The 22,412-nt window shown below is 41.6% G+C and overlaps 1 protein-coding gene across 1 annotated transcript in view; it reads left to right on the forward strand.

Annotated features, from left to right (window-relative positions):
* The window catches only part of Chst8 (carbohydrate sulfotransferase 8), a 118,787-nt gene that overhangs the window by 13,690 nt on the left and 82,685 nt on the right, over positions 1–22,412 (forward strand). The window lies entirely within an intron of this gene.

A 22,412-nucleotide genomic window follows, 5' to 3' on the forward strand; every position in this document is an offset into this window, starting at 1 on the left:
CCTCCAGGGAACCGGGCCCGTGCTCCTGGGCTCAGGAGTTTCCCTTTTCCTAAACCTGTCAGGGGAGTCCTCTTTGTCCAGGATCAGAGTCCCCACAGGTCAGGATTTTTCCTTCCTCTCTGGGTTCTCTTCTGGAGCCCAGGTCTTGTGGGGTGAGGCACTGACCAGTGCTTGGCTTCAGTCCAGGTCCCCCTGGGGAGGGTCCGAGCAGTGGCGGGACAGCCAGATTCCCCTGGATTTAAGTCGTCAGCCTTGGGTGAACCAGACCCCCGACTCTGCGTGAGGGGCGGAATTGGAGGCATTTTTAAAACGGAAACCTCCTCGTCCCAAAGGGGCAAATCAAGACAGGGACCAGGGCAGTAGAGTGCCAGCCCAGGTCCCCATAGCTGAGGGTGGGAGATAAGGGAGCCTGGCAAAGTGGGGTGGGGGAGGGAACATCAGGCAGCCCAGAAACTGGGAGGCTGGGACAGCCCAGGGCAAAAATCTCAGCTGCCCTCGGGTCCTCAGGGCGAGGGAATGATGGGGTCTGAGCTGCCTGGGTACACCTGCCCCTTTGGAAGAAGACAGTGCGACTCAGTTCAGCTGTCATTGGATGGGATGGGAGTCCAGGCCGGCCAGGTATTCAAATACTCAAGAACTCAAGATTCAAATACTCAAGATTTTTATACAAATCTCTTCTCCTCTAAAGTCTAGAGAGTTTAAAACCACAGTCCTATTCTGACTGTATAATATCTGTGAATTGCATTTGGCTTCTGGGAATGATGCATTTGGATCCCAGAGCTTCTTTGGCAAGGTGGATAATTCCCTACCTGGAGGTGAGGGCCACTGTGCCTGGCCAGAGCTATGGAAAGGGACCAAGACCACAGGCCAAGGCTGCAGAGCTGCTGGACTTGGCACTGGTCAGCTGTGGCCTCTGCCTTGGGATGTTCCCATCTGCCAGGAAGAGGGTCAGAGTCCTGGCCTCTGGGCCTTAGGCATGTGGGCTGCTGGCTGGGCCCTGAGTGTCCCTGGATCCTGGCAGCACAGCCTTCCAGTTGGACAAAGACTCCTGGAGCTCTGAGGGTGAGTGGGTAACAGGGGGCCTATTGAAGACCCCCACTCAACTTCTGAAGGGCCTTACCTGCCTCCACTTTCACCCTGCAGAAATGTATTCACAAGAGCAAAAAGAAGAAAATGAAAGTTTTACCATCCAGAACAGCCTCCTGCATGCTGTGTTCATATATCGTTACAGAGAGAGGGTCTCTTATATCACTCTGTATTTATAAACCCATAAGTCACATTCATTTTATAAAAATGCAATAATCTTTATGCCTACTGCACATAACCTGTTTAATCACTTTGTATATCATGAACACCTTTCTCTGGTAATGGATCTATTTCTATTCTGCTTTTGACACCTGCGCTGTATTCCTTCGCGTGAATTTATCATAATTTATATAACCAGTTCGTTCCCTGTTGGACATTTTGCTGGTTTTCATTTTTGTTTTTCACTTTTAAAGAATGTTGAAGTGAACGTTCTTGCTGTATACCTTTGTGTCATTTCAGGATAAATTCCTAGAAGTGGAAATGTTGCCTCAAAGGGTAGGCACAATTTTAAGACTTTTAATACTTCCCGACAAATCACCTTCCAGAAAGACCCAGTGGTGCGTGAGCATGCCTATTTTTTTCCTCATAATCACACCGGCACTGGGAATCTTCATTTTTTAAAAAATCTTTGTCAATTCCATAGGTTAAAGAGGAACATGATTATTGCTTTTTAAACATAACTGTGATTTTTACCAAAGTAATACATGTAGGTAGTTTAAAAGGCATAAATAATAAAGGCTTATAACAAACTCAGCAGCCCTGCCCCTCCTCCCCCCACCCTGCTCCACAGGCAGCCACCTATGACTCTTCCAGCTATTTCCCAGCATACATTACTACCACGATATTTCTAAAATAGCATGCATATACTGCAGGTATAAAATGGCCAGCCACTTGTCCCCACGTCATTTATTGAACATTTGCTTTTTGCTTACTGATTTATAAGTGGCAGCTCTGTCCTTTGCTTAATGCTTATATTTAACTCATGCTTCTGGACTCTTCTGTTCTAGTCTATCTATTCTCATGCCGGAATCCACTATTTTAATTATTGTAGCTTATGAACACATTGTTAATATCCTAGAGAGCAAGTCTCCTCTCATTATGATTCTTGCATCGTATCACATTTCTGTTCTTTTAGGAGCCCTTTGGAAATGTGGAGTCAAGTTTCAAATAAAATCCAGTGAAGATTTGTATTGGGATTGTGTTTCAGAGTATACAGAAATTTAGGATAAATTTACAGATAAATGGAACTGCTATATTGATTATATATTTGTTTTTTTTTTTGTTTGTTTCTTTTTTTTTTTCTCCTGGTACTGGGTATTGAACTCAGGGGCTACTCTGCCACTGAGCCACATCCCTGGCACTTTTTACATTTTATTTTTGAGACAGGTTTTTCCTAATTCATGGAGGTTGGCCTCAAACTTGTGATCCTCCTGCCTTAGCCTCCTGAGTTGCTGAGATTATAGGTGTGTGCTCACTCACTCCCAGTGACTGCATTTATGATGTATTGAGTCTTTGGACCTGATCCAATTACTCAATAGATATTTGTTGAGAACGAACTGTGTTCCAGGTACTGTTCTAGGCGTTGAAAGATACACAGGAACCCAAGCCAGGGGGATCCCAGCCTCTGTGGAGCCAACCTTCTAGCAGGGGGAGTAGATAAGGAATTCTAAATGGACTTATGAAGTAAGTTATGCAGTCTCAGAGCATGGTAATTGCTTGGAAAAAGCAAAGCAGGGTAGAGGAGATTAGAAGTATAGGGGAAGGAAGGGGAGGACCTGTCAAAGAACTAAGAGGGGTGGTGTTATGTTTTGGATATAGTTTGAGTGTGTCCCCCAGAGGTTCGTGTTCTGGAACCTTGATCTCCACGTGATGATGTGAGAGCTGGTGGAAGCTTTCAGAGGGGCCAACTGGAAGGTAGTGAGATCATAGGGGCTCTGCCTTTGGATTAATATAATTCTTGTGGGCCTCCTTAAGTTCTCGAGAGAGACAGTTGTTATTAAAAAAAGCCAGCATGGACCCTGATCTCTCTGACTTCTCTTCTTACCACTAGAGTCTCCACCCTTCTCATACTTGCTTCACCATGATGCCATCCACCATGTTGTGATATAACCTGACAGGCCCTCAGCGGAGGTCAGATGGGGCTACTCGATCTTGGACTTTTAGCTTCCAAAACTGTGAGCTAAATAAACCTCTTTTCTTTATAAAATACCCAGTCTCAAGTATTTTGTTACAACCATAGAAAATGGACTAATACAGGTGGTCAGGGGAGGTCTCACTGAGAAGGTGACACTCAAATAAAAGTGAGATGTGAAGGATGCGAGAGCATGGACTATACAGATGATCTTGGCCAGTGGTTCTCATCCTGGGGTGATTGTGCCCTTTAGGGGGAATTTGGCAGTGTCTGGAGAGATTTTTGATTGTCATGACTTGAGGGGGTGTTCCTGGCATCTAATGGGATGCTGCTGAACATCCTACAGTGCACAGAACAGCCCCCTCCCCCAACAAAGCACCGCCCAGGTATAAGTGTCAACAGTGCCAAAGTAGAGAAGCCCTGGTCTAGGTGAAGAGGTGGTGGCGGGAACACAGAGTGAAAGTTCTAGAGGTGGCAATGAAAAGAAGCAGAGAGTTGAAAGGAGAAGATAGCTGGAGGAGGGGTCAGATGGGAGAGGGAGGAAGGGAGAAGGCAGAGGATTGAGGCCTTGTGGGCAGGGTAATGAATTTGACGTTACTCTGAGTGAGCCAGGGAGCACCTGCAGGATTTTGAACAGAGAAGCGTTATGATGGAAACTGTGTTGGAGAGGATCCCTCCAACTGCTGCCATGTGAGGGGCCAAGGAGGCTGGCAGGCGGCCACAGCGAGAGATGATGGTCTGGGCCAGCATGGCAGCAGTGGAGGTAAGAGATTGGGCTAAATGGCAGTTCTGTTTGAAGGCAGAGTGATTAAGGCTTCCTGATAGATTAGGGTCGGTAGGAGGAAGAGAAAACCCAGCATCTGACATCTACAAGGACAGAATTACCCACGCCTGAGATGGGAAGGACAGCAGGTGGAACACCTGCCAGAAGGACTTAGACTAGAAGTTTGGTTAAGAACAGCCAGTATTTGAGATGTCCAATTCATATCCAATGACGGAAGTTGACTATCTAGGGGGCATATCAAGTCTGAAGCTATGGAGAGAAGGTAAAAATGGAGATGTAAGTTTGGGAGTCATCGACATAGAGATGGTTTTTAAAGCTCTAAGACTGATTTAGAAGAAAGGGAAAGAGTGCAGATAGGAAACAGAAATCAGGGCAGTAAGAAGGGACTCCCTCCTCCCCAAAAAGAGTTCAAGACCAGTGACTGGAGAGGTCATGTCCTGGAAGACAAGGAGGAAAGTGCATGGTAGATGACTCAGTGGTCACCTCTGTCAAATGCTGGTGGCAGGTAAGAAGGATGAAGACTAAGCCTTGACCAAGGGATTCAGCTTGACCAATGGATTCTCGGCAAGAGCAGTTTGGGGTGAGTGGTGGGAACCAAGGTCTTATTTCAGTGGTTCTGTGAGAGAAGGGGAGGTGATCCATCATACAATGTGAATGTGGATGACTTAAGGTGTTCTGCTGGGAGGAAGAGCCAAGAAATGAGATGAGGGCTGAGGGAAGAGGTGGCGTTGAAAGGTTTTGCTTGTTCCTTTGAGGCTGGGAGAAATCACAGCCCCTCTGTGTGTTAATGAGACTGGTCACATTAAGTGTGGAAAAGGGAGGCAGGAGGGAGCATGGCTCGAGCCAAATCTTTGAGAGGGTTAGAAAGCACCAGAGCAGGTGGAGGTAGAGGGATTGGCGCCAGGCAGGACCATGGACAGTTAACCGATGGTGAAAGTGGAAATGCAGAACGGGGGGTGGGGGTGGGGGGGTGCCAATATGGTGCTGGGGATCTGGAGCTGTCTGTGTCAACAGCTTTATTGAGATATAACTGCTATCATGCCATTTACCCACTTAGAGTGTATAATTTACTGGTTTTTCAGTATGTTCACAGAGTTGCACATGCCGGAACATCACCCCCCAAAGAAAGCCTGTACTGTTGACAGTCTTCCCGTTCCTACCTGCCCAGTCCTAGGCAATCGCTCATCTACTCTGGTCTCTACAAGTCTGCCTGTTCTGTACATTTCCTATAAATGGAATTCTACAACGTGTGGTCTTTTTTGTTGTTGTTGTTTTTTTCCCCCACTCAGCATAATGGTTTCAAAGTTCATCCACGTTGTAATACTTCCTTCCCTTTTCTGGCTGAATGTGATCCCATGGTATGACTATCCCACATTCATTAATTTATCCATTCATCTGTTGATGGATATTTGGGTTTTTACCTTTTGGCTTTTATTAACAAAATTGCTCAGTACATATTCATCTACAAGTTTTTTGTGGATGTATCTTTTAGTTTTTCTTGGCATATGCCTAGGAGTGGAATTGCCGGGTCATTTAATAAATGTATGCCTAGAAGAATCACCAACTGTTTTCCAAAGTGACTGCACCATTTGACATTCCCACCAACAATGTATGAGGGTTCCAGTTTCTTTTTTTTTTTTTTCTTATAGTTGTGCTGGTGGGTGTGAAGTAGCATCTCACTGTAATTTTGATTTGCACTTCTCTAATGACTAATGATGTTAAGCATATTTTCATGTACTTACTGACTACTTGTATATCTTTGGAGAATGTTTGGTTAGATTCTTTGCCTGTAATTAATTGGGTTGTCAATTCTTTAAATTAAGTAGTTGTAAGAATTCTTTATGTATTCTGGATGCAAATTCCTTATTAGCTATATGATTTTCAACTATTTCACACAATTCTGTGAGTTGTCATTATTATTATTATTTTGGTACTGGGGATTGAACCCAGGGACGCTTAACCACTGAGCCACATCCCCAGGCTTAGGGCCTTGCTAAGTTGCTGAGACTGGTTTTGAACTCACAATCCTCCTGCTTCAGCCTCCAGGGTCACTGGGATTACAGGCATGCGTCTCCGCTCCAGGCTTAATTTCTTGATGATATCTTTTATAGCACAAAAGTTTTAAATTCTGTTGTAGTCCAATTTATCTATCATTTTCTTTTGTTGCGTGTGCTTTTGGTATTGCGTCTAAGAAGGTTTTGCCTACCCCATGGTTGTATGGTTGTGATTTGCTTTTTTTTTTTTTTTTTTTTGCTTTTTATGTAACTTGACTTTTTATTGAATTTTCATTTCTAGTATTGGCAAGCATTCTCAGGACAATGTTGAGTAATAGTGGACCTCTCTTGTTCTATTCCTGACTTTAATATTTTGCCATTAATCATGAGGTTGTTTATGGAATAAGATTTTTAAAAATTTAAAAATGTATTTTATATTAATAATATTTATAAATAATCAAGAACTCCCCCCCACATGTACTTTAATCTGTGAAGATAAACATGGTTTTTCTCTTTTAATCCATTGATGCAATAAATTATATTAATAGATGTTTTAATATTGGGCCATTTTGTAATGTGTTTCTAAATTAATTCTTAATTTGTTGGTGTACATAATTATTTTATTATACTGCTTGTTCAACAGCCATAAGTTTTATAATTTCCTTGTGATTCTTTGGTTCATGAATTATTTAGACTCATCCATTTCAAGGGGGCATTTTTTTTTTCTTTTCTGCTTTGTAAAAATCAATTTCCAATTTCATTGTGTTGAAGTCAGATTGAGTTTTGCATGATATTGATTATTTAACTTCAGTTGAGAATTGTTTTGGGTTCTGGTTAGGATATGGTCATTTTTGATCCATTATGTTTGAAATAATACATTACTTGTTAGATTATATCTGTCTGTATACATTCTTTAACTCAGTCCTGTTTGTTATATTGTTTGTATCTTCTGTATTTTTATTTAGTTACTTACTTGCAATACTAGGGATTGAACACAAGGCCTCACACATGCCAGGTAAGTGCTCTTTCACTGAGCCATATCCCCAGCCTTCTTAAAATTTTTTATTTCAAGACAGGGTCTCACTAAATTGCTCCATCTGATCTTGAACTTGGGAGCCTCGTGCTTCAGCTTCCCAATTAGCTGGGATTGCAGGAATGTGCCACTACACCAGGCTCTTTAATTTTTCAGACTGTTTTATTTATCAGCATTAGGGTGAGATGTGTTAAAAATCTCCCAATGTGATTTTGATTTGTCTTTGTATAATTTTTCGACTGTGTATTTTTGTAAAGTGAAGTTACTAGGCACATCCAATTTCAAGATTATTATATCTTCCTGAAGAGTTATTCCCTTTTTCTTTGGGTAATAACCCCTTTACTCTTCACCATTTTTTTTTTTTTGCATGAAATTCTATTTTACTCTATGTTAATATTGTAAAAACAACTCTACCTTAGTTATTCGTCTGGTATATCTTCTTTTAGTGTCTCTTCACTTTCAACGTTTCTGCCTTCATATGGTTTGGAAGTGTCTTTCACGGCAGCTTTAATTTGTCTTCAATTTTCATGGTTACTGATGTAATCTGCGTTGTGTTTTCATGATTTATTTTGTGTTTTCTACTTTCCTTGATTTTTAATTGCTTCTTTTGAAAAACCTAGCCTTTCTAAAGACTTGATTAGACTTACTTCTTTTTTTCCTCACTCCACTGATTTAGAAGTTATACTTTCTAGTTTTTTACCTCCACCTGACATCTTTACATTGCTAATATACACACTTGGTTCAACACAGTGTGGTTTAATAAAAATGTCTACCTTTCTCTAAAACAACAGAATCTGATCATATTTCCATCTCATATCCATTGTTGTCTAGTGTTAGCACCATATTGCTTAAAAACACCATGATTTTTAAAAATTAATATCACCATTGATTGTTTTGATTTATAATTATTTACCAATTTCTTTGCTTACTCTTGCTTATTGCATCCTACCCTTTCTTTCTGCATTCTATCTACAACTACCTCATATAATCCTTTGGTAGTCCTTTCAGAAAAGGCCTCTAAATACTCTTAAACCTTGATAGTTGAGCTGGGTATAGAATTCTGAGATGATAGTCATTATTTTTTAGACCTCTAAAGCCCTATTGCATTTTTCTCTGGTCTGCAGTCCTTTGCAGATAATGTCTTTCTCTATGGGTGTTTTGGTGATTTTTCTTGTTTTGATATTCCTCACCTTTACGGAGATATAGCTAGGTATATAATTCCTTCTTGTAAGTTGAAGCACTTACTCGGTCTTAGAGCTAGGGGCTTTCTTAGGTCTGGAAAAAAAAATTTTTTTTTTTTCAGTTATCATCTTTTCAAGTTACTTCCCCCTGTTCTTTGAAAATTCCAGTCACATGTTTAAAGGACAGTACAGCATGGTAGTTAAGAACATGGACCCCCAGAGATGTCCACTTAGCTTTGACTTCTCCTTCAACACTTAATAGCTAAGGGAAAATTACTTAAACTTTCTGTTCCTCTGTTTACTTGCCTATATATTGGGGATATTACCAAAGTCTTAATTTATTGTGAGAAATAAATGAGTTAATGTATGTAAGGTAGTTAAAATAATTCCTGGAATATGGTCAGCTTTATATAAACCTTGGTTGTTATTATATCATGGAATGTATCAGAGACCTCATGTAGACGTTGGCATGTTTGCCTAAAGGTCATAATTGTAAAGTGTTTGAAATGTACCCTGGTTTCACTTCAGTCTCTCAGGATGCATTTCTGTCAGAGTTACTGTGATTAATAGTATTATTTTGGACCTTCTGGGTAATTATGTCAGATTCATCTCCTGAATCCCAATACTTCCTAGTTTTTGCTAATTAATCTCTTCCTAAATTCTAGAAAGGTGTTTTTAATTTTGATCACTACAGTTTTCATTTCTAGAAATTCCATGGAGATCTCCAAAATCTTTCCTGCTTGTTTTTGTAGTTTCCAATTCTTTCATTATTGCTTTTGTTCTTTCTTTTAGTCACTTAAAATTTAAAACATAAATGTTAATAAAAAAATAAATAAATTGACATAAATCAGGTTTTACCCTCGTCTCAGGTTCTAGTCTTCCTGTTAGTTCCTCAGCTGATTTTCCCTCATGATGAATAATTTTCTCTGGTGGATTATAGTTTCTGTATAATATTCTAGGGAAGCAAAAATTATCCAAACTAATTTAAGATTGATGATTTTTTTTATGATAGCCCTGTGCTTCCTGGGCTGTCAAAGTGTTGTTTCAGAACATTTAGAAATTGTTTCTGCTGGCAGCTCCCATGAATGCATCAGTTTGGGACCTGTTTTTCCCATTATTTCTTTATTTGGGGATTCCAGCACCACAAAGGTAGTGTAAATTTGGATTCCACAGCTGTGTGCAGGCTTGGGATTGGTGCAGGCTCTTTTCTTGGAGAGTCCCCTCTCCCCCAGGATACTTTTGTATTTTCCCTCAATAGAAGTTGAGCTATGTATAAGAGCTCAGTTCCAGTTCCTTCTCTTACAGGGAACCAAGCAGCATCTCTTATCCCTTTGTGGGCATTAAGGGCCTGCGATATCTGACCTCTGAGGTTTTGCCATCTGTCATTCAGGACTCCTGAGACACCAGCTAACTATTTATTGCTCTAGTTCTTGTATTTGTTTCTCCTCCTCCTCCTCCTCTTCATCCTTCTTCTGTGAAGAAATCCTGAGGCTTTCCTTTTCTTCCCTTCAAGCTCAACTACATATGTTTAATTATTTTATGTTCTATTTTATCTAGCATTTCTATACATTTGGAGCTGGGGTGGGGGTTGGGGGTGGTGACAATGAGAGCTGTGTGCCATGATTTTGTTTTTTTTTTTTTTTTATTTAGGGTTTTTGCCTCTATGGTGACAAGCAAGATTAGTGGGTGATTTTACTTTTCTTTCATTTTTGACAGGTTTTAGTACCAAGGTTATGAGTTATTCATAAAAATTAATTAGGTTTTTTCCCTCCTTTCTTATCCTCTAGAATATTTTAAATAGCATAGAAAATTTTGCCTTACTTGAAGCTTTGAAATTGTCTGAGGACAGTGCCTTTGGGGGGGATGATAATTGTTTTCTCCCCTTATTTTCTATTCAGCTTTTCTACATCTTCAATCAGTTTGTATCACTTTTGCTTCCCTGGACTATCATATATTTAATCAAGATTTTAAAATTTATTAGTCTAGGGGGCTGGGGTTGTGGCTCAGTGGTAATGTGCTTGCCTAGCATGTGTGAGGCACTGGGTTCGATTCTCAGCTCTGTATATAAATAAATGAATAAGATAAAGGTTTTCAATATCTAAAAAATATTTAAAAACTTTATCAGCCTAGAGTTCTATGTGGCATTACTACCTCTTAATAAATTTTTGGGATATCTGTTTATATCTCTTTTCTCATTGACATTTTCTCTTTTTTTTCTTGATTAGACTTCACCAGAGACGGGTCTATTTTATTGGCCTTTTCCAGAAAAAGAGTTGTTGAATTTGTTTGAGCTACTCTTGAGCTCTTTTAAAAATTGGCACTTCTCCTGATTATCTTTAACACCTATCAAGATTTATTTTCTTACTCGTTTTTAAATGTGTGAAGTTCAATGTACAGGTCATTTATTGTCTTTTTTTCTTTAAGAATGAAACACTTAAACTGACAGTTTTCCCTAAGTGTAGTTCTGGCCATATTTCATAAATTTTGATATGCATAAGTTGTCATTATCATAATTTTTCATAGTTTAAAACTGATGTTTTTATTTCGTCTATCATACAAGAGGTATTCAGGAGTGTACTTTAGAGCATTTTTCTTTTTTTTATTATTAATTTCTGGCTAGATAGCAATATATCCTGTACTTTTAAGAAAAACACTACCATACTTTCTTGAAATCAAAAATGCTGCTGATTGTAGTGCATACCATTATTTTATGCACCACCAAAAAAGAAAAAAAAAATCATTGCTACTTAAACTCTAACATCTCATCCATTGTTAGAAGCATCCTGTTCTCAGAGATGATTTTAAAAAATAAAGTACATCTTAGAATGTATAAAATATGGAGTTTATTTGTCCATAAATTTAAGTGTATTGTGGCTAGAGAATGTGATATATAGTGTATTCATTCTTTGCAATATATTATAACCTGTCTTGTGGTATGTGGTCATTTTTATAAATGTTCTACATATACTAGAAAATATATATCTTCTCTATGTGCTAGTTATAGGTATATATATTTCCATACATTTTATGCATTATGTATGCATATACTCATATGGACATATAAAATGAATGTTGAAATTGTGCTTTCCAAATTTATATTATTTTATTAATTTTTTTTTTATTCTTGATCTTTCCATTCCTGGGTGAAACCTGAGAAAAGTTTACACTGTGATAGTGAGTTTGTTAATTTTCCATGTGATTGTGATATTCTGATATTTGGGTTTTTATCTGCAATTCCTGGCTCATAGCTCTGGCAGGCCATAGAAACAATTTCTCTTCTCCAGGGCAGGTCAAATACTCTGTAATCTCCTCTGATTTTTGCTGGTCATAAAGACATTCTCTGACCTACCTTGTCATAAGACCTCCATTTCAGAAGAGGTCCTGCCTCATTCCTGGGAGGGAGGCATGCTCCAAGAGAGGCCAAGAAGAATCTGAACAGTGAGGCCTTGCTGGGTCTCCCTGCCCAGCCTATTAGCATTAGGTCACATTCTTTCTGTCCAGTCACATATCTGTGCTGTTGTTCTGGCTTCTTTCAATCAGGCCTGTGCAGTGAAGTGTCCCTAAACATGCAAAAGAACAGGATCCAGAGAGCTTCCAGATAGCTGAGCAGGTTCCTGAAGGGTAGCTCACCTGGAGAGTGGAAGCTCTATACCCCTTTCCTATGCAAGACAAGGACTATCATTTGTGCATCCTTCAAATGGGAGAAACTGAGCCTGAGTTTGGGCTGTTTCCTCTCTTCACATTGCCATGTTTTGCTTTATATCTTCTGAGTCTCTGTTGCTCGTCGAGGCCTACAGATTCCTAAGGGTTGCACATTTTTTTAGATTGTTCTTTTTCATATTCAATTGCACCTCTCCTTACCCCTGTTAATGACTTTTGCCTTGAGTTCAGTTTTATATAATATCAGTGTCAGCTTTTCTTTAGTTTCTCCTTCCTGATATTTTGCTTCCTGTCCATTTTCCAGCTGTGACGCTTTTTGAAGTTTGTCACCCAGACTGATGATCTTCGTCTCTTGATGCATGACCGACAGTGGACACTGCGTGTGTGTAAACCTGTTTCTTATTTTATTTATTCTTTTTCAATATGTAACAGTAGAGTGTTTTTTGATATATCATACATACATGGAGTATAACTTCCCATTCTTGTGGTTGTACACAACATGGAGTTACACCGGTCGTATATTCATGTATGAACACAGGAAAGTTATGTCTGATTCATTCTACTGTCTCCTATTCCCATCCCCCTCCCTTCTCTTCGTTCCCCTTTGTCTAATCCAATGTACTTTTATTCTTCCTCCTTCCCTTATTGTGTGTTAGCATCTACATACCAGAAAGAATATTCAGCCTTTGTTTTTTTGGGGATTGACTTATTTCACTTAGCATGATAATCTCCAGTGCCATCCATTTAGGCAAATGGCATAATTTCATTCTTTTTTATGACTGAGTAATATTCCATTGTGTATATGTACCACATTTTCTTTATTTATTCATCCTTTGAAGGGCACCTAGGTTGGTTCCATAGTTTAGCTATTTTGAATTGAGCTGCTATAAAACATTGATGTGGCCATGTCACTATAGTACGCTGATTTTAAGTCCTTTGGGTATATAACAAGGAGTGGGATAGCTAGGTCAAGTGGTGGTTCCATTCCAGGTTTTCTGCGGAATCTCCATACTGCTTTCCAGAGTGGTTGCACCAATTGGCAGTCTCACTAGCAATGTATGACTATGCCTTTTCCCCCACATCCTCACCAACATTTATTGTTGATTGTATTCTTGATAATTGCCATTCTGACTGGAGTAAGATGGCATCTCAGTGTAGTTTTAATTTGCACTTCTTTTTAAAAAATTTTATTATATTATTTTGATTCATTTTATACAAATTTAATTGCTAGAAATATTGAACATTTTTTTCATATATTTGTTGACCATTCGTATTTCTTCTTCCATGAAGTGTCTGTTCAGTTCCTTTACCCATTTGTTGATGTGGTTATTTGGTTTTTTTTTTTCTTGGTGTTACTTTCTTTCTTTTTTTTTTTTTTTTTTTTTTTTTTTTTTTTTTTTTTTTTTGTGGTGCTGGGGATTGAACCCAGGGTTCTTGTGCTTGCAAGGTGGTGTTATGTTTTTTTGAGTTCTTTTTATGTCCTGGAGATTTATGCTTTATCTGAGGTGCAGGTGGCAAAGTTTTTTTCTCCTGTTCTATGGGTCTTTCTTCATGTTCTTGATTGTTTCCTTTGCAGTGAAGAAGCTTTTTTTAAAAAAAATTTTTTTAGTTGTAGATGGACACAATATCTTTATTTTATTTATTTATTTTTATGTGGTGCTAAGCATCAAACCCAGTGCCTCACACATGCTAGGCGAGCGTTCCAGCACTGAGCCACAACCCTGGCCCATGGTGAATCTTTTTAGTTTGATTCCATCCCATTTATTGATTCTCGATCCAGAAACCTGTTTCTAAAGGTGGCACAGAATATAAGGAAGGGCAAGGGCTAGTCCTAGCTCTGACCCAAACCAGCCTGGGGACTTGCAGATTCTTAACCCCTAAGACTCAGTTACCCCATCTGTAAAATGTGGTAATAGTTCCTAGTTCATGAGTTTGAGCATTAAATAAGCCAATATATGTAAAATGCTTAGGTCACAGCTAGGCATTTAACAATCAGTTAATGTTAGATGGGTTTAATCCCTGAATATTATTGCCATGACTTTATTCTGGGCTTATTTCTATTACCTTCTTTGTTGTTTCTGTTTATCACACTTCTTTCTTGTGCTCCATTCAATTAATACAATATTCTTCATTTCTTTTTCTCTGTTGATTTGATAGCTACAGATCTGTTTCATCATTTGATTTAGTGCCCTTAAAATGTTAACCTATGATTGAACTATACATTTTTTAGCAAGTATAAAGTTATCTGTTATCCACCAAAACAATCAAGGCCCTTCACACAGCGCAACTATACACTCAGTGAGCGTTCTTCCCTGTGGCTTATCGTGATAGTTGAGAATTTTTTTCCATCAGAATATAAAAAAGTACTAATATTTACAGTTGGTAGTTAATTAAATTTATTAATAAATTGTAATAATGTTCTGTTTTGCAAATCTTCCTCTTTCTGGGTTCATTTTCCTTTGTGCTGAAATGTATCCTTTAGTAATTCTTTCCATTTAGGTGACAAACATTCTTAATTTTGGTTGTCTGAGAATGTCTTTATTTTGCTCTGATTCTTGAACAATTAAATAGGATTCAATATAGCACTTTAAAAATATCATTTTATTGCTGGTCATTGTGGCACATTTCCTGTAGTACCAGCTACTTGGGAGGCTGAGGCAGGAGGACCAGAAGTTCAAGGACAACCTGGGAAATTTAGTGAGACCCTGTCTCAAAATAAAAAATAAAAAGGGCTGGGGGTGTAGCTCAGTGGTAGAGTGCTCGTGGGTTCAATTCCCAGTACCAGGAAAAAAGTTGCATTATTGCATTGTCTTCTTAGCATCTCTTGATGCTTAATCTGCATGCTGGTAGGTATGGTAGTCCCCCCTTATCTTGGTTAACTTTTCCATTGTTTCAGTTACCTGTGGTCAGGCACAATTTGAAAATATTAAATGCAACATTCCAGAAGTAAACAGTTCATAAGTTTTAAGTCACACCACGGTTTAATAGCATAACATCTCGTACAGTTTTGTTTGTCCCACCTGAGAGGTGAATCCAAGCTGGATATGCTACCTGCCTTTATTAATCATTTAGTAATCATTGGATTGACTATTATGGTATCACAGTGCTTGTGTTCAAATTAACCCTTATTTTATTTAATAATGGCCCTAAAGCACAAGTGTGTTGATGACAGTTTTATTACAGAATGGCATTACAGTTGTCCTACTTTATTGTTAGTTTTTATTTCCAGTCTCTTACTCTACCTAATTTATATATTAAGTTTTGTGGTAGGTATGCATGTTTAGGGAAAAAAGTAGCATGCATAGGGTGCAGTATTATCAGTTTTAGGCATCACTGAAACTTGGGGCCCTGGAACATATCCTCTGCTGATAAGGGGGGACTATAGTATCTTTTATGCCTGATAAACTTTAAGATTTTTTTCTCAGTTTTTGGTATTCTGGAGTTTTACCAAGATAAGTATCTTTATTGATTTTTACCATGTACTTTGAATATATTTTCAGTGTAAGAAATTATGTTTGTTCAACTCCGGAACATTCTCAGCCATTATCCCCTCAATTTATAGATTTTTTTTTTTTAACCAGTACCCTGTTCTTTTTCTAGAGCCTCCCTATCAGGTGAACAAGATGATTCTTTTTAACCATTGTATAGGATTCTGGAGTTTAGATTTATTCACTGAAGCATTTACTTAATATTTTATTTTAATATTTTAATATTTTATTTAAACATTTTTCTACTAATGGATATGTATACTTTCCTAGTGTCTTCCATTAACAACAACGCTGTAGCTAACATTTTTTTCTCTCTGTCATTTTTGTTTGATTCTGTCTTTTATTGCATTGTGGTTAGGTAATGATTTCCACTGAGATTTCTTTTCTCTAGTTTAATATAAGCCCACTTTTCTACATAATCTGTGAGTGATTGAGAAAACTACATTCTGGTTGCTGAACACAAAGGTGTGAGAGGGAACACCAGATTTTATTAGTCAGATCCTTAACTTTCTTCATTTAATTTTGATTGCATAAATTGTTCATTTAAAATGTGTTAAAACTTTGATGACTGGGGATTTGTCAAGTCCTTCTTTGGCTCTAATCCTTTATAGACTTTGAAGCTGTTTTGGGAGATGTATCCATGCCTGTCCATGACAGGTCACTCGGGGCTGATTCCTGACATCCCCCATGTCTTAATAAATCTGAGTTGGTTCCTTGGGCTCTGCCTGGCTTCCTAGCCTCTGAGAGGCTGCCCAGCCTTTTCCAGGTGCCATCTGCACTGCTTGCAGGGATCCCTCACTGGATCTGACTTATTGCCACACTCTAACTGGCGACTAGAGTTTGAATATGGAATGTTCCCCAAAGGTCCATGAGTTAAAGGATTGGCTTCCAGTTTGGGGTGCTATGGGGAGGTGGTGGAACCCATAAGAGGTGGGGCCTAGTGGAAAGAAGTAAGATCATTACAGGCATGGCCTTGAAGGAGATATGGGGGCCTTGTCCCTTTCTGATTACTCTCTGCTTCCTGGCTGCCATGTTGTGTACGTGCCTCCTCTTCTGCCTGCTCTCACCATGATGTACTGCTCTGCCACAGGCTTAAAGGCAGCGGGGCCAAGTGATCATGGACCCAAACCTCTGAAACCTGAGTCAAACTAAATCTTTTTCCTTTTGAGTTGATTATCTCAGTTATTTTGTCACAGTGACAGAAAGCTGGCTGACATACCAGTTTTCCTCTGTGGATGCAGGCCCACCCCCTCACTCCCCTTTTTCTATTTCTTTGGTCCTTCCAGTGGGAACGTGGAAGGGAAAGGAATAAAACAGTGGTGCTTGCTGCCATCCTTAGCCCAGATCCCCTTTGCTTCTGCTGCTGTTTCTGCAAACATGAAAATTCCTTCCCTGCTGACTCAGCTGCAGTGCCTTCCTCAGCCCAGTGCCCCACTCTCTCTAGGTGAATGCCGTCCATTCATACGTCAGTTTGTGACAGGAAGGACTGTTTCTAGCACCTCTGACCCTCTATGTGGGGGCACAGAGCCATGTGGTGCTAGCAACCCTGCGTGTTTTCTGTTGGCCTGGGGATACCTGAAGCCACGGATGGTACTAACTCTCTACACACTGTGCTTATTCAGACCATGGTTCATCGGGGAAAATGGAAACCATGGTTGAGGGGGACCACTGTACTCCGCTCTTGTCACCAGGCAGCACGGGAACTTGTTCTTCTGCTGAGTGGATGCCAGGGTGTGGCCATCTATAGTGTCTGTGGAGCACCTTCACTGTGCCCAGAATGGAACTGGGTGCATTGTTGTGTTATCTCATGAAGTTCTCACAACAGACCCCTGAAGACTCCCGGGAGGGAAATTCAGCCCCATGTGTGTGGTCATCTAGCTGGTCAGCAGCCTGGTGGGATTTTTATCCAGGTCCTCTGTTCCTGGCCCCCTCCAAAGCTCTGTAACTCCTGGACCCATGCTGTCTTTCCCCAAGGGAGAATCCCATAGCTGGGCCATCAGGAGGAAGGTGGTGCCCACTACCCAGCCACTGTCTGCCCTGCAACGCACACAGCCCCTACCCAAGCTGTGTGTGGGGCTCCCGCTTCTTTGGCTGCCCCTACATGGGCCGAATGAATGGGCAGAGTAGCTGCCCACCAATCTCATTTCCCCCTGGAGCCAGAGTGGTCTTTTCTGAAAAGAAAATGACATGCTTCACTCTCCTGGTCACATCCTTCCCACCAGACCTTTCTTGGCATGCTCTCCCCACCCCCACCCCTCCTTCAGGTCTCACCACGAATGTCATCTTAGCACCGAGGCCTTCTCTCATGCAGACCAGGGCGGCAGCCGTGGTCCCTTGCTCAGGGACTGACTGTATCACTGGGAACTCTGCAGGGGACGGACTGGGCTTCAGGTGCTGCACAGCACACAGACTGCCACATAGTAGGTGTGCAGAGAGGGTCTGTGGAACAAAGGGATGAGGTGAAGGTGCAGGGGTGGGAGAGAGGGAGGAGACGGTGAAGGCAGGAGGGGAGGAGGAGGAGGAGATGAACAGGGGAGGGAGGGCTGCTGCTGAGCCAGGCTCCAGGCTCGGCCTGTTCTGATCACCCGCTTCTGCCGCACTGTTCCCAGCGGGTGCCAACTCTGAATGCCTGTTTAAGTCACTCCACGAAGCTCAGCTTCTCAATCTGTTTTTTATTTGCGAGGGCCAGATCCATCTTCCTTTTTTAAAAGTCAAGCTTCTGAGAAAGTCATTTATATTCACAGTGATTCTCCTTTCAAATAACTTCTTTGAATGGGGTATTTGGAGTCGTGGATCTTAGGGACTGTGCTAGCAGAGGCTGAGGGTCATGCAGCGACACCTTGATGGTGCTCATACAGTAGATGAAGATTCAGGGACTCCCAGTGTGGGCAGGAAGTGGGGTCGGGGGGTGTCTCCAAATGCACGGGACATGAGACAAGGGGCCTGCCAGGCCATTTCCAAAGGGACCTGTGGGCAGTGGATCCCCTTTCCTGGGAAAAAGGAGAGCTTTATGAGGTAAAGGTTATGTTAGCATAGTGTCCTATCCAGACGTTTGTGAGCACTGAGATTAGTCTCTGCAACACCCACACCTTGGAATATTCTGGACAGTTTAAAAGCATGAGGTAGGTCTGTTTAAACCTGGGAAAGATGTCCAAAAGGTGTTGTTAAGTCAAAAAAGCAAACTGTAGAACAATATTGCATCTTTATCATTTATGACTAAAACTCTCACACACACAAAGTCACAATATCCTCTATTAACATATTTGTAAATACATATCTAGAAGGAAGTCTGGAAGGACTTCCGCTGATGATCCCAAGTGCAGAGTGGACTGAATGGGGTTGACTTTCTTCTTTGGGGAGGTGATGGGGATTGAACCCAGGGGACTCTTTACCACATGCCTAGCCCTTTCTATTTTTTGAGACTAGGTCTCACTAAGTTACCCAGGCTGGCCTTAAACTTGGGATCCTCCTGCCTCAGATTCCCGAGAGGTTGGGATTACAGGTGTGCACTGCATCCAGCTGGGGTGACTTTCAAAGGAATCTGCACTTTAATTATATCGTTTGAAGTTTTTTCCTGTGAGAGTGTATTTCTGTGTATATGGGTATGGATTTAGAATTGGAAATCTATGTTGTTCGCTCTGAACGTCTGGAATTTTCATTTTTATTTCCTTGTTGAACGGTTTACCCAGAGTTTATTAGATATCTCAAAAGGTTACTTGACAGATGATTTATAAATAAATCATGGGTATGTGTAGCTTAGGTCAGAGGTCAGCAAATGATTTCTTAAAGGGCTGGGTGGTAAATATTTTAGACTTTAGGCCAAAATGTCTTGGCTGAAACCATTCAACTCTGCCATTGTAGCGTAGACTCTGTGAAAACGAATGGGCATGACTGTGTTCCAATAAACTTTATTTACAGAAACATGTGGTTGGCAGGTTTGGCCTGGGGGAGCTGCAGTTTGCTCAGCCCTGGTTTAATTGATCTTAAGACACAGATGGGCATTTAATCAGAACTGTCATGTTCAAAGGGAACCTGCAAAACTGGGGGCGGGGGTTGCTTTTCTTGAGCACTGTCCTACAGCCTCTTCCAGCTGGCCCAAGGTGAGGGTAGGGTGGCCAGAGCCCAGGAGCAAGACTGTGCCAAAATCGTCTCTGTGACTGCAGGGAGCAGGCCCTCTAGGGTGCCCCAGTGGTTCCCAGATCCTGTGCAAGTTCAAGGGGTCCTGACATGCTGAGTACTCAGTAAGTGCTTGGGAAAGTGAACAGGCCCGTGAGGGGTCTGCCCAGCCCCAGAGAGGCCCCAGATGTGGGCAGACTGGAGCAGACAAATGGTATCCTCAGGTTTGGTGAGAGACCTGTGGCATCCCCACAGTGGGTTCTGAAAGGCTGGCCTATGGCCTCCTGATGGGTGGCGGGATCTGCTGTGCCTCACCAGCTTTCTTGTGAATCATGTTCGAGCAGGTGGCCTGGGGTCGACGCTGAAGCAACTTGGGCTGCAGGACAGGAAGAGCCCATTAGCACACCTGGCCACACTCGTGACTGTAGATAGATTGAACATCTCATGTCGTGTGTGACTGGGAAGGTCAGGGGGTACCCAGAAGGAAAGTGTGTTTTTCCTCTACACCCTCCGAAGCCCTCCAGGATGCGTATGTGGACCTGCAAATGGGTGCAGTAGGGAACGGTCTCTAAGAGATGAGGACTCTGGGGTCTCCCCCCAGGCTCAGAGGAGAATTCTGTCTGCATGGTGTCTCCTGAGTCCACAGGGTGAGAAGGAAGAAGACAAATCCAAGTGACCCAGGAAGGAAGAGGGGACAGGGAGAAGAGCAGAGTTACTTCAGCAGCGGAAAGAAAGGCCCAGAAAGTGAGAGGGGACAGGGCCTGGGCAGGAGGCTGGAGGGACTGGAGGTTGTGAGGGAGGCTGTGGAGTTTGGAGTCGGGGGAGAGATACCAGGACAGGGTGGAGACAGGGGGCTCTGTACAGGTAGCTGGCCTGACCTGGGCAGTCCCTTTTGCTATCTTCAGTTTGAAGACAGACTTTATTAGAGGTTGATTGTTAAGTGGTATTTTTCTGAAAGGGACCCTGGGGATGCCAAAGCCAGCCTGGCGGGCCAGACCTTACGTGGTCACAGGCGTGTGTGGGTGTGCATGGGTGTGCACGTGCGCACGTGTACCTAGGTTTGGACACATGGGTGCTAGCCCAGGTGGGTGCAGCCAGCATCGTCTCACCTTTAGTGTTTGTAGTTGGAGGTACTGGGAGGTTGTGTCCCTTTGTGTCCCAGCAGACAGTGGTCATCCCCACGTAGATGTCACTTGGGGACCCTTTCCCTGGGTCTGGTCTTGGCAATGGGAAGGGCAGTGGGAGAAAGGCCTGGTGCAGCCCCTGAGCGCGATTCTTTCCTGCCCAGAGTCAGATCCAATTCACACCCTCGCACAGCCCGGCGCTGGCTGGCGCGGGCTCTGTTTGGTAACATCACAGCAAACGGCCACCTTGTCTCTATTTTGGTTCCTGCCAGTGCCTCCTCTTTCTGCACCTTCTGAGAAGCGTTCTTTCCTTCTGGAAAGCCTGGGTGCCAAGCACCCCCAGCTCCTTCCCGTTTTGGTAAATTAGGGAACAAATGGTGCCAAGTTGTTCTCGTCTCTTTCACAAGATGATTCGTAACCAGCTTATTTTCTTTTCCTCCATTGAGCGAACGCATTAAAACTAAAATTAAATCATTACCCGCAGCACAGACGACAATCCCCTTCGTAATTACATCCTCTTAATTGGCATCCGAGGACCCAGCTCGTTTTAAGGCTTGCCGGAAAATGTCTCCGACACATTTATTTATTTATTTTTAGGTTTAAAGGTCAACGAGAATATCTTACCTTAATTTGACAAGTGTGCAAGAAATAATGCAAGACTCATTTATGTTCAGGTAATGCACAAAGAAATCTATAAATCAAGCTGGGGGAATATTAGATGATGCCATATCGGAACCATCTGCCTTCATCCTCAGGAAAATCAATACCACAAAGAAAGCACCGAAGACGTAGTGATTTATGCTCTTGTGTCGGGGGAGAAATGTTGGCCATTTTTAGAGTCACTTCATATCATCCTAAAACAACAAGACCTGCAGGGAAGAGTGGACATAATACCACACGTGTCAGAGAGCAGAACTGACACTTGGTTCTCGATCTCGTCTCTGCTTGAGAAGAGATGATTCTGAGGTCCCTTCATCCCCATGACTCTGCCCCTTCTGGTATTATATGCGGGAAGGCTGCCATGCATGCCGAGATGGTGTGGAAGGGAATTAAACTAAACTGCATCTGAGTGACTGTTGCCAAGGGATAGAGGCTTATCACTTAGGGACCCTGGGTTTTCCATGCTATATGCATGCTGCTTAAAATCCTGCTTTCCTTTTGGGAACCTTCACTGACCTTCCTCATCACTGGGCATGGGAACCCACAGCCTCCACCATCTTGGATGTTGGGATTTGGTCCACAAATGTTTGAAATGGAATAGAGATGAGGGGCCGTGGCTTGCGAGCAGAAAACGGTGGCCTTTGAGCAATTAGTCTTTGGAAAAACAAGTGGAATTGTCTTAACATTCTCTCCCCAGAGGTGGTTGAGAAGTGCAGTGGTTTCCCCAAGAGATGGAGGAGAGGAGAAACAGATCAGGGGAACTTCAGGCAGGCGTGTCAGAATCTCTGGGGAGGGAAAGGAGGATTTGGAAAGTTTGAAAAAGAATATTTAATAACTGGAGAGGTTTTGTTGGAAGAGTTCAAAATGGAAAATTATGTTTTTATAATCAAACTATAGAAGGTAAAGCTTTTCATCATTTTCCTGATAAGGAGGGCTCTACAGAATTTCAAGTAAAAGAGATTTTGTTCTATAACACTTGTGTTAGGTACATTCTGGCCTGTCATTGTGTGTTTATGTTGCCATTTGTACTGTGGTTCCCATTATGTGTCATAAATGTAAGTGTTTTTTGTTTGAAGATGACTATATGCTCTGAGGAAAAGTTTGATTTTTTTTTTTTTTTTTTTTACATTCACAACAGTGGGGCTCAAAACGGAT

This window comes from Sciurus carolinensis, chromosome 16, assembly GCF_902686445.1.
Source record: "Sciurus carolinensis chromosome 16, mSciCar1.2, whole genome shotgun sequence".
Classification (NCBI taxonomy): Eukaryota; Metazoa; Chordata; class Mammalia; order Rodentia; family Sciuridae; genus Sciurus; species Sciurus carolinensis.